At 39.4% G+C, this 15,262-nt stretch overlaps 1 protein-coding gene across 14 annotated transcripts in view; it reads right to left on the minus strand.

Moving 5' to 3' along the window:
* Nucleotides 1-15,262, minus strand: part of MIPOL1 (mirror-image polydactyly 1) — a 341,984-nt gene that overhangs the window by 326,431 nt on the left and 291 nt on the right. The gene's annotated exons all lie outside the window — the stretch shown is intronic.

Here is a 15,262-nt window from a genome sequence, read left to right on the forward strand (position 1 = left end):
ATATGATCAAAAGTTTTCATTTGATATGTGGAAATTCTAAATACCTGGGATTAATTTTGTGAGTATAAAGTTAACTGAAAATAATCCTTGGGGCCGGTTCCATGGTGCAGTAGGTTAATCTTCCGCCTGTGGTGCCGGCATCCCATATGGGCGCCGGTTCTAATCCCAGCTGTTCTTCTTCCAATCCAGCTCTCTGCTATGGCCTGGAAAGCAGCAGAAGATGGCCCCAGTGCTTGGGTCCCTGCACCCCCGTGGGAAACTAGGAAGAAGTATCTGGCTCCTGGCTTCAGATCAGCGCAGCTTCGGCCATTGCAGACATTTGGGGAGAGAACCAGTGGAAGGAAGACCTTTCTCTCTGTCTCTCCCTCTCACTGTCTGTAACTCTACCTATCAAATAAATAAATAAAATCATTAAAAAAATAGATCTTTGTAAAAATTAAGAATGAGGATATGAGAGGGAGGAGGAAGATGAGTGGAAGTGTGGGCGGGAGGGAGGGTAGAGTGGAAAGTATCACTATGTTCCTAAATCTGTATATAGGAAATACATGAAATTTGTAAATCTTAAATAAAATTTAAAAAAAAAAAAAGACAGTGAACTATAAGATGTTGATATGACTCCCTCCACCCAAATCATCTAGAACTACAAAAGAGATTCTTCATTGCACTGAGGAACCACCCACAAAACTTAAAGAAATCCATGTGTTAGCTATATTGAAGTAGGGCTAAGGAGAGGACTATAGCTATTTGTTTGAAAGGTAGTATTATAGAGAGAGGAGGAGAGACAGAGATCTTCCACCTGTTGGTTCACCCCCAAAATGGCCTCAATGGTGGGGGCTGGACCAGGCCGAAGCTGGGAGCCTGGAGCTTCTTCTGGGTCTCCCATGTGGGTGTGAGTGCCCAAGGACTTGGGACATCTTCTACTGATTTCCAGGTGCATTAGCAGGGAGCTGGATTGGAAGTGGAGCAGCCAGGTCTTGAACTGGAGCCAATATGGTATGCTGGCATAGCAGGCAGAGCCTTAACCTGCTACGCCACAATGCAAGACCCAGGCCTGCAGTTTTCACGGAGGGCAGATGTTTGTGATGCCAAAAGAACAAGTGAGAGAAAAGACTTTGTGGCTCTACATTGCTCATGTTGCCTTAGGACAATTCGTGTCTTTTGTACCATTACAGAGATCAGCAGCAATAGTCCAAGCTGCAAGTACCATGGAGTAATGTCAGGGCTGGGGCAAAAAAGACAGAGGATATTGAAACATCTCTCACTCTTTTGCCCTCTCCCTTTCTAAATCCTAAAACTGACTGGCTTATCACAATAGCAATTCCCATATTCTGACTGTGCAGAAAACCTGCATTTCCTATCCTTCTTTACATTTGGTCCTTTGAATTGAAGCCATAGAAATGCAGGCAGAAGCAATACAAGTCAATTTCAGGAATCCTGTGAGCTCATTAGCTTTCTCTTGCCCTCTCACAACAACTTCGAAATCCTTTTGATGATGGCATCACAAGACAGATGAAACTGTGATTTCTGCCATGGTTTGGCTCCTATCCTAGTATATAACATAAAGAGACCGCCACTTTCTTCCTTGTTGTAGGAACAAATCTCAACATGAATTCTGTGGTGGCATGATATACTCTAACCCTAAGCTCATCCTATCCCCTCTTCCGAAGACACACACATACACACTTCATGTCTTAGAACTTGGATATGTCTCTGCTCTGCTCCATGACCATTTCCAAACCCCAGATGTAATGAGACAGTGGCTATTGGTTGAATGAAAAAATCAACTATACCAGAAAAAGTTCAAAGAACTAATAAAAAAAGTAGACTATAAAATGTTAATTGATCAGCTCCTGGGAGAAATGTACCTTTCATTTGATAGGCAATCTCTAGGAGTCAGGGAAAGGCAAGAAAACAGATTCTTGTATAGAAGTCTGAAGAAAGGTGCAGCCTACTAACATTTTCATTATAACCCAATAGAAATCATTTCGAATGTCTGATCTTTAGAACCATAAGATAACAAATTTGTGTTGGTTTAAGCCACTGATTTTGCAGTGATTTGTTGTAACTATTACAGCGATAATAGGAAACCAACAACATTTCCTAGTACTCAACACCACTTAGTATACTCAGACATTTTTAGCTTCTCTTCTCCTAGAACAAGTTTAAAATAGAGGAGCCATCACAGTTATGAGTTAACTGTTAAACTGAATTCTTGATGATCGGCAGTTTGAAAGAATCATTATCTCTATTTTCTCTAGAAGGGTAATTTCTTAAAACACCCAGAAGAGTCTTAATCCAGCCTGGCATGTGGCAGCTGAGGGATAAAACTCTTTCTAAACAGAGTTCCCTTTCTCTCAGTTACTTCCCAAAGCTAATTCAGGGATGCTTTCTGTGGAATCATATAAATGAATATTTTGATATAGGTGTTTCCATTTATTAATTATAGCTTTTGGCAAATCATGTGTTTTTCCTGTTTTAGGGAATCAAAAAAATGCTCATTAAAATTCTAGATTTCACTAATGAGTAAAATCTCCAAAATAAATACTATTGTTAGGTTTTTTATTGCATAAAATAAGGACTTTGTTAAAAGATAAAATTACAACAAATCTAGTTTTTTAGATCTTAATTGGTTTTATTTGTGATTCTAAAATCCGGCAGAAGTACAAGACAAAAATGGTTCATAATACTCCACCTTACCACATGGGCAGGTTAGAATTATGACCAGAGAAGAGTAAGTGAAGTATGGGGGGGGGGGGGGGACAAAAAAATGAAAACAGAGATGTTCAGAGACAGCCCTATTGATGACAATTTGCATCTGTCTTATGTGAACATGGTTGGAATAGCTTGTTGCAGTGATTTCTGAGACTTAGCTACTTGTTACAAGAGTAGGTTATGGTCTTGCATCAGGTTAATATTCAATATGTACACAGAAATCTTTAGGCCAAATGTAAAATATATACGGAAGCAGCTTTAGGACAAATTTAACAACTTAGAGGAAAAAAAAATCACACATTAACTTAAAAGATTTGCTTATTTATTCATTTATATGAAAAGCAGAGTGACAAGGAATGAAAGAATCTTTGATCCACTGGTCTCCCACATAGCAGACAGAGGCCCAAGCCCTTGGGCCATCTTATGCTGCTTTCCCAGGTGCATTAGCCGGGACCTGGATTGGAAGAATAGCAGCCACAACTTAAACTAGGTCTACAATATGGGATGCCAGGATAGGAAGCAGTAGCGTAACCCACTTCACCAAAATACCAGCACCAATGGACTTTCATAAAATAGAAAACATTTTAGCTGCCCATAACTTCAAAATTTAAACTGAATAAATTTAACTTTTTTAAAAAGCCAGGAGGATTCTGGGAAGACTGTGGTAAGGGCATCACGGTTTTTGAAATTCCCTTTATCTTGCCAGAGAGCAACCAAGGACAGCAAAACCAAGCCCATAAACAAAAACTACCACAAAGTTAGATGAAGTTTTACAACAACAGCAACTTTTAAGACCTGCATGACACATAGTATCTACCCAAGAAGAAGCACAGAAAAACAACAGGAGGCAAACCGGAATCTGAAAATCATGAGAATCCCCCAAACCAACAAGATTCTCTGAGTAGGTGAATTAGAGCGCAAAGGTCCTAAATGACAGCTCAAGGAGATGGAGCAGTCAAAACCTTATGAACTCTTAAGACACTTGGACAAAAGTCTCTTACACCCGAAGGAGAAACTGGAAATAAAATCCAAATTCAGTAGAAAGGAAAGGCACAATTGCAACAAGTGAAAAAGAAGTCCAAGTAAAAGCTGCGGAAGGGAGATGAGAGATGATATGGTTTGGATATTACTTTGGATGTTGAATTTACCCTAAATGTCCACATGGTGAAGACTTGGTCTCTGGTACGGCACTATTGGGAGGTGGTATAACTTTCAGGAGGTTTAACTTGAAGTCCTTAGAACATCGGCCAAGTGCCCTTAGAAGGTAGTTCTCATGAGAGGGTGGTTACAAAAGCCTGAGTTTAGGCTCAGTCTCTGCTTCCTGGCTCACCAAAGTGATCCTTCCTCTGGACAAACTCTACCACTACCATTCACCACCCTAATCAGAAACCAAACTACTGAGGCCATCTAATCTCAGACTTGAACCTCCAAACATGTGAGCTAAATATACCATTTCTCTTTTTATATTTAGGCTGCCTCAGGTATTTTATTTTAGTGATGAAAGCGGACTAGTATAGGAAACAGTTCAGTCAGGCAATCTCAGAAAGTCACTGGCCAATTTTTAAACTTCTCAAAAATAACAGAAAACATTTTGCTAAATAATAATTTACCTTTAAATATTTTTGACAATTCATTTGAAAGTCTGTAAAGAGTTTAAAAATCATTATGCTCTTCAAAAATGCAAATACATGGGTTGCATTCTAACTATAACCACTAGAAGTTAGAGTTGATCCAACATTAATTTCAAATGATGTCAAATTCATGATTTTGTAAAAACCAGTGAAGACAGCAAAGCAAACTTAGAAATATAAAGTCTAGGCTCTGCCCAAATCACTATATCCTCTGGAAAATGTCCAGAATACATTAAAACAAAAACACAAAGAATGAAAAAATTACCTCCCCTTATAATCCACCAAAATGTACAATGCTTTTAAAATCTTAGTGTGTTCTTTTGCCTTATTTGTTTTACATATTCATATGTGTAAACAATTTCTACACATATTTGATTTTTTCAGCAAACTATTATACCCTAAGCATTTTTCTTCAAACCATCACTTATAGTTAATATTCAACTGGATGGCAAAGTCATATTCTGTCATGAGCACTAAAAGGAACATCTTTGTAGCAGCTTTATAATATCCTACTAATATTAAATGTTACATATGTTAAAGAGTCATCTAAATTTAGCCACTGAGAGGATAATATAAATAATATAGAGTTCGCTTTTCATAAAGTACCACTTATGTTAGGAATTTATTTTAGAAGAAAAACTATTCCAAATAACTTTAGTGAAGAAAATAATTATCTAATTTTTAAAACATGTTTATATGGAGACCATGAGCTTCCAGAACCACCAGTTAGTAATCATGTGACAAAAAATTTATAACATTTTCATTCTAAATGGTTAGCAAACAAAACTTAGCTACTTAAGTATATACATTTTATCTTATAATAAGGTCAAAATTAATCACCTCCATGAAAATAAAGGCAATAGAAATCAATGCTGAAATTCTAAACTCAGAGTTTCTTACCAATAAAGAATAACAAAGAAACTCTGACAGTGCATTTTTGTACATGAACTTCCCAAGTTACAGTTCACTTACCCAAATGAATTAGAATTATCTTGCCAACTGTGTCAGCTCATGCCACTGAATAAAATGTTCTACTTTGGGATATCATAAGCTATAATACACAATATCTGCAGATCTCATGCTGGCAATAAGCTGTTGGACATAAATTAAGGAAGTGGCTTCAATTTACATTAAATTTAGAAGATAATGAAAGTATAAAAGTACTAATTAGTTTCTAGACCTGCTGTTTAAAAAAGAGGCCTGCCATACTTCAGAAAAATAGTTCATTAAAAATAATAAATTTAAGTAATTAAATTTTGTTTAGGCTATATACATATGGTTTATAAAATGCAAAACAGCATTTCAGTACTCAAATTTTAATACTACCTGAAAGAAATTATAATTTACAAGAAACTAAATAGTGCAATTTTTTTCTAATTATGTGATTAATACTTATATCTTTGCACCATAACATTAAATTACAGAATCTCAGCTCACACCTAAAATATTTCCTAAAATCAAGTTGTTATTTAAACAAAGAAATAACAAAATGCACACAAAATGAAAATATCTGACAGATTACCCTATCCTAACTATGTATTATTTAAGATATTAGAATATGGTTTTAAAAAGCCTGCAAATATTAATCAAAAGTAATTTAGAAATGGCGATATTTATATCAGATAAAGTACAACAAGGAATATTCACCAAAACAAAAAAAATTAAAAGTTAAAAATTCAGTAATCAGACATGAGCAATCTTAAATGTATTAGCACTTAAAAACAGAGCATCAAAATACTTAGATAAAAGCTGATGAAAAGAAAACCAAACAAGTCTATAACTACAGTTGGAAGCTTTACATCTCTCTCAGTAATCAGAAGAGTAAGTACACAGATAATCAGGAAACGGACAACACTTTCAATAACAAAAGATCAAACTTTAACCCAGCTCCTATAAACCTTCTACTCACTCAGCCCTTGATCTTGGGGATTCTGTATTTGTCTTTGCATTGTCTAATTTAGCAAGAATCCTAATCAGCTTGGAGAAATCCCCATCCTTTGTATCTGATAACTTTAGGCTGCCTTCAGCAAGAATCCTGTCCAGTTGGTTCAACCAGAATCCCCCTCCTCCTGATTTTTTACTTAGTAATTTCCTATGCACTGACCTCCACCCTGCCCCTGAGCTATAAATCCCTATTTGTCCTTCCAGGATTTGGAATTGAGTCCAGTTCTACAATGAAGTCTCTTTCTCTATTGCAATCGATCCTGAATCAAACCTGTTTTTACCACTTTAACTATTGTTTTGCTCTGGTTTTCTTTACTATCAACCAACTTGACTTAACTGTCATTTATAGAAAATGCTATCCAACAAAGGCAGAATACACATTCTTTTCAAGAGTACACAGCCCATTTATCAAAATGCATCTTATTTCCATCCATCAAACAGGCCTCAACACATTCTTAAGAATTGAAATATCATATACATTAAAAATAAGCCAGAAATCAGTAACAGAAAGATATCTGCAAAAACCCAAACAATTCTAAATAGCTAATGGTTCAAAAAGGAAGTTCAAGGGAAACATTTTAAATATTTTGAACTGAGTAAAAATGGAAACACAATATATCAAAATTCCGATTCCTGCTTTTAGAGGGAAGACTTCTGTACTGAATCCATATGCAAGTACTACAAAGAAGGCATCTTACCAACCCTTAGATGTTTGCACCTTTAAAAATTCTAAGAGAAAATTAAACCCAAAGCAAGCAGAAGGGAAAAAATGGTAAAGAGCTAACATCAATGAAACTTGAAAATGGAAACTCAATGAAACCAAAAGTTGAGTCTCTGAAAATATGAATAAAAGCTGATAATCTGGCCAGCACCACGGCTCACTTGGCTAATCCTCCGCTTGCAGCACTGGCACACCGGGTTCTAGTCCTGGTTGGGGCGCCAGATTCTGTCCCGGTTACTCCTCTTCCAGTCCAGCTCTCTGCTGTGGCCCGGGAGTGCAGTGGAGGATGGCCCAAGTGCTTGGGCCCTGCACCCGCATGGGAGACCAGGAGAAGCACCTGGCTCCTGGCTTCAGATCAGCGTAGCTCTGGCCGTAGCAGCCATTTGGGGGGTGAACCAACGGAAAAAGGAAGACCTTTCTCTCTGTCTCTCTCTCTCACTGTCTAACACTGCCTGTCCAAAAAAAAAAAAAAAAGCTGATAATCTTTTGCCAGAGGGGTCTTCAAGAAATGAAAGAAATGAGTGGAAAAAGTATTACTATTATAATAAAAAGTGATTAATGTCAATAAGTGAAGTATGGACAGAACAAAGGTGTTTTTAGACCCAGAAAACATTATAGAAAGATAGACGTAACATAAAGTTGAATGCTTTGAATAACATGATCTCAAAATAAATAAATCAAAGATTTACAAAACTCCATGGAGAAAGAGATTCCACAATTACACAGGAAGATTTAACACATAGTAAACTGTGAGTTTAGCACACATACATACACACATAAATCAGCAAAGAAATAAGATTTTTTTTCTTTTTTTTTTCTAATTTGACAGGCAGAGTTAGACAGTGAGAGACAGAGAGACAGAGAGAAAGGTCTTCCTTTCCGTTGGTTCACCCCACAATGGCCGCTAGGGCCGACGTGCTGCACTGATCCGAAGCCAGGAACAGGTGCCTCCTCCTGGTCTCCCATGTGGGTTCAGGGGCCCAAGCACTTGGGCCATCCTCCACTGCCTTCCCGGGCCACAGCAGAGAGCTAGACTGGAAGAGGAGCAGCCGGGGCTAGAACCCAACACCTATATGGGATGCCGGCACCACAGGCATAGGATTAACCAACTGAGCCGCTACACCGGCCCCAAGAAATAAGATTTTTAACAACATCAATAACAAAAGTCACCAAATGGACATAAATATAAAGCATCTGCTATGGTTTAGTTATGGTTGAATGTGTTCCCAAAGGGTTCATGTGTTAGAACCCTGGCCTGCACTGTGGTGACATGGGAGGTGACAGAACCTTCAGAGGTGGGGGTTAGTGGGAATTAAGTAGGTCACTGGGGACACTGCCCTTGAAAGAACATAATGGGGGCTGGCGCTGTGGCACAGTGGGTTAAAGCCCTGGCCTGAAGCACCAGCATCCCATATGAATGTCGGTTCTAGTCCCAGCTGCTCCTCTTCCAATCCGGTTCTCTGCTATGGCCTGGGATAGCAGCAGAAGACGGCCCAAGTCTTTGGGGGAGACCTGGAGGAAGCTCCTAGCTCCTGGCTTCGGATCAGTGCGGCTCCGGCCATTGCGGCCATCTGGGGAGTGAACCAGCGGATGAAAGACCTCTCTCTCTGTTGCTACCTCTCTCTGTAACTCTTTCAAATAAATAAAATAAATCTTTAAAAAAAAAGAAGAAGAACATAATGTGGTTCTCACAGGACCCTGTCTCATTGGTTCTCCCTAGAGGTTTGTTAGAAAACCCTCCCTGCTCTCTAGGTTCTCCCTAGAGGTTTGTTAGAAAACCCTCCCTGCTCTCTAGGTTCCTGTCTCACCATGTGATTTCTCCCTCCTGCACACACTCCCACCATGATGCCATCTTCCATTAGGCCTTCACTAGAGGCCAAAACAACAGGACCACCCAATCCTAGACTTACAGCCTCCAAATCTGTGAGCTAAACTTCTCTTCTTCATAAATTACCTAGCCTCAGATATTTTGTTATAGTTATGAACAACTGATTAATACAGCATCACACTCATCAAATGAAAAAAATCATATCATACACATACATGCATGCTTTAAAAAATAATCATATGCAAAGCATGTACTAACAAGTTTCAATGATCATTCAACTTAAAGTATTTTTATGGTGCTCATATTTCATTTATTTATTAATCTGTCTATATATGCTTCATAGACTTAATTACATTTCAAAATAAGGTTTTTAAAAAAATTAATTGATCTATGTCATTTTTATATTAGTGTTTCAGTGTTTCAAAACTTGTTACATAGCTAACAACCCTTGAGATGAACCTGTGAAGATAGTAAATTGGTATATTTCAAGAAAAAACAATAGAACAACAGTCATGATCAAGGGTTCCAATAAAATGACCCCTGTTGTACTCCAGTGGCTTCCAAAACTTATAAATCCAGGCATATTAAAGCAATTCTCAAAGTAATATTTATACATAATTAAATTATCCTAACTGTAAATTATTAACAAGAATAGACTACCTGGTTCTTATATATATATATATATAATGTATATATATGTATATACACACACACACACACACACACACACACAACAATGCACTATCCCAATTAATAACACTTTCAGAACTGACAATATCTGAATCACAGGTGCGTATGCCAACTGCCTAAAGCAGTTCTATGGTAAATCTATCCCACTGGTCATCTGGTTTAATGAAACATCAAACCAAACCAACCCTTCAATATTCTTTATGTTGCCAGTTTTGAAATAAGACAAATGACTACCAATTTAATTATAACCAAAACCAAACATGGCATTTACAGTGAAATAGTTAAAATGTAATTTTTCAGGACATAAAAATAACATATCTTCCATATTGAAATTGCTCATTAAAACTTCAGGACAAAGTAGTTCTTTAAATTTTCCAGACTTAATAAGAGTAATGCATCAGCTATATAAATCTCTCTAACACATTATCCCATCCAGAAATTATGTATAAGAAAAGCTTAAGGACAGTAATAATATATTGGTGGTAGAAGGTGGAGCGAGCCTTTTTGAAATCCAACTTTGCATAACAGTCAAGGAAGATGTAAAAGCTTTAATCACTCATATCACAGAAAGAAAGGATCACAATGATAGATTACCCTAAGGCTCTCAATAGTGGTAGTGTATATCTAAACTTATACCAAATCCATTTCTATAAAACACAAAAATATAGTGTTGGCTAAAAATATTAACTGGAATGGTGCTCAAGGTAAAACTTAGTTGGTAATGAAGAAAAGGCAGTCTATAATTAAAGAAGATGGAGACGGACAGACCAGCATGGCATTTAAGGAAAAAAAGACCACTATTGTGGGCACATCACAGTTGAGTTTCATGGCCCAAGTCATTGGCTGTTACTTCCTGTATCGTGAGTGTGCTCAGTTAGGTAGATGAAGGTTTCAATCAAGCCATCCCAAAATGAAAAACTCAAAAAACAATGGCTGGGACAGGCATTTGGCCTAGTAGTTAAGCTGCCTGCTAGAATACCTGCATCCCACATTGCAGCACCATTCCTCTGATTTTGACTCCCTGCTAATGCCCAGTCAGGAGGCAGTAGGTGCTGTCTCAAGTAACTGGGTCATTCCCACCCAGATAGAAGAACTGGATTATGGTTATTGGCTTCAGTTTGTCCCAGCCTCAGCCACTGAGGGCATTTGAGGAGTGAACAAAAAGATATGGAGAGCGTTCTCTCTCTCTCTCTCTCTCTCTCTCTCTCAAAATTAATCAATTTTAAAATAAACATTAACCTCAGAGAATTAGAGAAAGTATCCTATACTTTATACTTTTTTTCCTCAAAACATCTAGAACCCCCTATTCATCCTTCCTAACCTTTTATGAAGTATTTTAAGAGTTCTTTCTCTCTCTCTCTCTCTCTCTCTCTCTCTCTCTCTCCTTCTTTAAAATGCTGAGCCACATAGAGAAAAGGAAAGGGGGGAGCGGAGGGGAAGAGAGAGAGAGAGAGAGACATTATCCACCCTCTGGTTCACTCCCCACATGGCCACACTGGGAAGCCAGAAGCTTCATCTCTGTCTCCCACTTAGATGCAGGGGCCCAAGCACTTGGACCTTCCTCCATTGTTTTCCCCAGCACATTAGCAGGGAACCGCATCAAAAGTGGAGCATCCACACACAAACTATCACCCATGTGGGATGCCGGCATTGCAGGCAGCAGCTTAATCCACTAGAGCACAATGCTGGCACCTGTGCTTCTTTCTTTTCTCACTTACTACCTCTTTTTTGTTCTTCAGATTTAAAGGGGTACAAGAAAGTAGGAACAATAAGAACTATTCAGAAAAGACTTAAAGAAACCTAATTAGTTTTGAAGTAAACTGGTAAAAAGTAAAGTATGTTTAGTTTGTTTTTTTTTTTAAGATTTTTTTTATTTATTTGAGAGGTAGAATTACAAACACTGAGAGGGAGGGACAGAGAGAAAGGTCTTCCTTCTGCTGGTTCACTCCCTAAATGTCCGCAAAGGCCGGAGCTGCGCCAATCCAAAGCCAGGAGCCAGGAGCTTCTTCCTGGTCTCCCATGTGGGTGCAGGGGCCCAAGGACTTGAGCCATCTTTCACTGCCAGGCGCCTGCACAGCAGAGAGCTGGATTGGAAGAGGAGCAGCTGGGACTAGAACCGGCGCACACATGGGATGCCAGTGCCGCAGGCGGAGGACTAACCTACTGCACCATGGCGCCGGGCCCAGTATGTTTAGATTTTAAAAGTCAACCCCTTGGGGACCAGCACTGTGGCACAGTGGGTTAAAGCCCTGGCTTGAGGCTCCGGCATCCCATATGGGTGCCGGTTCGAGACCTGCCGCTCCACTTCTGATCCAGCTTCTGCTATGGCCTGGGCTATGGCCTGGGAAAGCAGCACAAGATGGCCCAAGTCCTTGGGCCCCTGCACCCGTGTAGGAGGCCCGGAAGAAGCTCCTGGCTCCTGGCTTTGAACCGGCACAGCTCCGGCCACTGCAGCCATCTGGGAAGTGAACCAGTGGATGGAAGACCTCTCTCTCTCTCTCTGCCTCTCCTTTTCTCTCTGTGTAACTCTGACTTTCAAATAAATAATTGAATCTTTAAAAAAAAAAAAAAAAGTCAACCCCAAAGCATTACAGCATATGCTGCTTAATATCAATGTTCTTTACCTCTCCAATGTAGTCCATCTTGGTTACTTATTTCACCACCAATCAGTGAGCAAAAAAACCTAAACAGCCATCTTTCAATAGAGCATGAGTCAGCAAACTTGTGGCCCACAGCCCAAATCCAGCCCACTGATTGTGCTAAATTAACTGGGAGGACACTAACTTAGATGGTTCCAGTTCCTTAGATTTCTTTGTAAACAAACTTAAACCTAACTCAGTGTAACAGTAAAGCAAAACTTTACAAATCTGAAGCACCAAACCAGGAAATTTCCACTTTGACCAATCAAATAGTGTCTTTGTCTTGCTTCCTCACTTTGTAACTATTTTCTTCTTGTGGCCCTTTGTTGAAATGTTTGTGGTTCAATGCTGCCCCATTCATGGATTTATTGAGCTGGATGCTCAAATAACTCATCAAAATTTTGATCTCCAGCTCCTTCTCCCTCTCAAATAAGTAAGTAAAAACTAAAGGCAGGGAAATGCTCTGAGTGTTCAGTGTTATGGATTGAGCAGGACAAGGCTCCCCAAACGCATACAGATGTTTAAACTTCTAAGTCTTAATGTTAACGGTTGATGGATTAAGGGTGAAGATTTGATCTAGTTATGGCATCTGAGAGGTGAGTCCGATGGGAGGTCTTTAGATCACTGAGGGCTTGCCCTCAGAAAGTAGTTCTCATGAAAGAATTGGTTATTTAGCTAAGTCCAGCCTAGCTTCTCACTCTGCTTCCTGGCTTACCATTTGATCCTTCCTTAACAACCTCTCCATCATGGCCAGCCTCCATCAAACACCAGACTATTTATTGTGGCCATCTGACCCTGAATTATGACCTCCAAACTGTAAACTAAAATAAACCTTTTCTTTCCCAAGAAGCTCCTATTGGGTATTTTGGTTAAAGTAATAAAAAGGTGACTAATACACCAAGTGGTTACAATGCTTGCATGCCATATCAGAGTACCCGGATTAGAGTACCCGGATTTGAGTCCCGTGTCTGCCCCCCATTACAGCTTCCTATCAATTCAAGGCAGCAGGTGATAGTTCAAGTAGTGAGGTACCTGCCACTCATGTGGGAAACCTGGACTGAGTCCCATTTCCTGGCTTTTGGCTCAGCCCTAGCTATTGCAGGCATTTGGAGAGTGAACCAGCAGGTAGAAGCTCTGTCTACTTCTCTATCTCAATGAAAAAAGCAAACAACAAACAAAACTTCCCTTGTAACCATTTGGGAAGTGAACCAGTGTGTGTTTCTCTCTCTCTCTCTCTCCCCCCCTCTTTCTTTTCAATGAAGAAATAAATGAAAATCTAAAATTTTAGTGCACATAAGTTTACTTTTTATCAACTCTTCTTGCATAACCTGTGAGTTAAGAATGGTTTTTACATTTTATGGGGGGGGGGGGAGGAGAAAGGAAGATGTGAGACTGTATATGTCCTGCAAAATCTAAAATACATTGGTAGTCCTAGATTCGCATAGTATTGCATTAACTGAAACTACAAAGCAAGGACTGCCTGTATTCACTATCCAGTCCCTCAAAAACATACAAGATGATCAATAATCATATAAGGAGTTCAATAATGTTAGTAATTAGAGAAATTATGGAAAAACCCCAATGTGATGTCACTATCTACTATACATACCATATACTGATGTAACTAAATATCAGATGGCTAAAGTGCAAAAGACAATATGAATGAAGTGTTACACATATTGGGAGGAACCAGAATTCTCACACAGTGGTAGTGACAATGTAAACTAATACAATCAACTCGAAAACTTTTCTGACTGGGTATACCAGAAATACACATCTGCATATCACAACCATTTCACTAACAGGTACATATCCAACAGAAATTAATACACAAACCCAACAAAATACCTATAAAAAATGTTCATAGCAGTCCTCCTGGTTGGTAATAGCTAAAAACTGAGCATAACATTTGAACCATCAAACTACTGCTATACAACCTGTATAAATCTCACAAATATTGAACAAAATCCAGGCACAATGGACTACATACTGTATGATACCTTTAATATGATGGGTGAAACTAATCAATAACCTGAGCCACTGACACAGGATTACACTTGGAAAGGGGGAACATAGAGGGCTTCTGGGGATGCATGCACTATAATATTCTTTGAGGATCTAGGTACTGGACACATGGGTATGTAAACTTTGTGAAAACCCAATGAACTGCACACTTAGGGTCTGTGCACTTTTAGAGTTCTATAAACTCCATGCCTTTGAAGGAAAATTATGTACATCTCTTAATTTTATTGGTATACTACTGCGAAGGGTACTCAGATGATCATGTAATTGTCATTTTAGGTTAGTTCCACACCAGAGCCCAAGGAGAAACTGTGGAAAGCCATACAGCTTATCTGAAGAAGGGAAGAAAACAAAAGCTCTTTAGTGTGGTTTTGTTTGACCTTTTTTTGAATGGGCTTACTTTTGTCTACTACCGAAGAGTTTTAACCGACATAAAATTCTCAAAGGAGCTTTGTAGAAAGCCTGTTCTTGTGGGAGGCTGTCTCTTTCTACTGTCTTTGTTTAGTAATGTGGTTAACCTGTGTTTTTCCAGTTCCATTCATCCATAGAGCTTAAAGTAGTTCTCAAATACTGTTGGGTGGTGTCACCTTCTAGTTGGAGAAAACGCGGGCCCACGGACACGGGGAACCTAGCAATTCTACCAGTTTCTATCCTCAGCGAGGCTCAGCGTGGCTCAGCGTAGCTCAGCGTGCCTGAAGCAGCGCCGCATTCTTTGCCCACACTGAGGAATGCTGAGATCTGAAAGACAAAACCTCAAAGTGGCTGTCAGGGGAAGAGCCAGGACCAGAACCTTCCAACCCGCGGAGACTTTAGGGAAAACAAGCAGACACCTACACCTGTGAATCAATGCTCTGCTGACGAAGTCGTGAAAGGAAACAGGGGAAAGTGCCAAAACCACATCCAGAAACAGTTGTCTGTCACCCAAGGACCCCGCGACACGGACCGGCGAGGAAACCCCATTCCTCCCGGCCGCGCTCAGCCAGCGTTCACTGGGTGCAGACTCCTTTCTCTTCCTCCAAGGAGACTGGGGCCGGAAATTCCAAGGCTGGAATTTTCATTTCTGTGCCCACCCCTA

The sequence above is a fragment of the Oryctolagus cuniculus genome, chromosome 12, assembly GCF_051225735.1.
Source record: "Oryctolagus cuniculus isolate XC-2025 breed Fujian yellow rabbit chromosome 12, ASM5122573v1, whole genome shotgun sequence".
NCBI classification, from domain to species: domain Eukaryota; kingdom Metazoa; phylum Chordata; class Mammalia; order Lagomorpha; family Leporidae; genus Oryctolagus; species Oryctolagus cuniculus.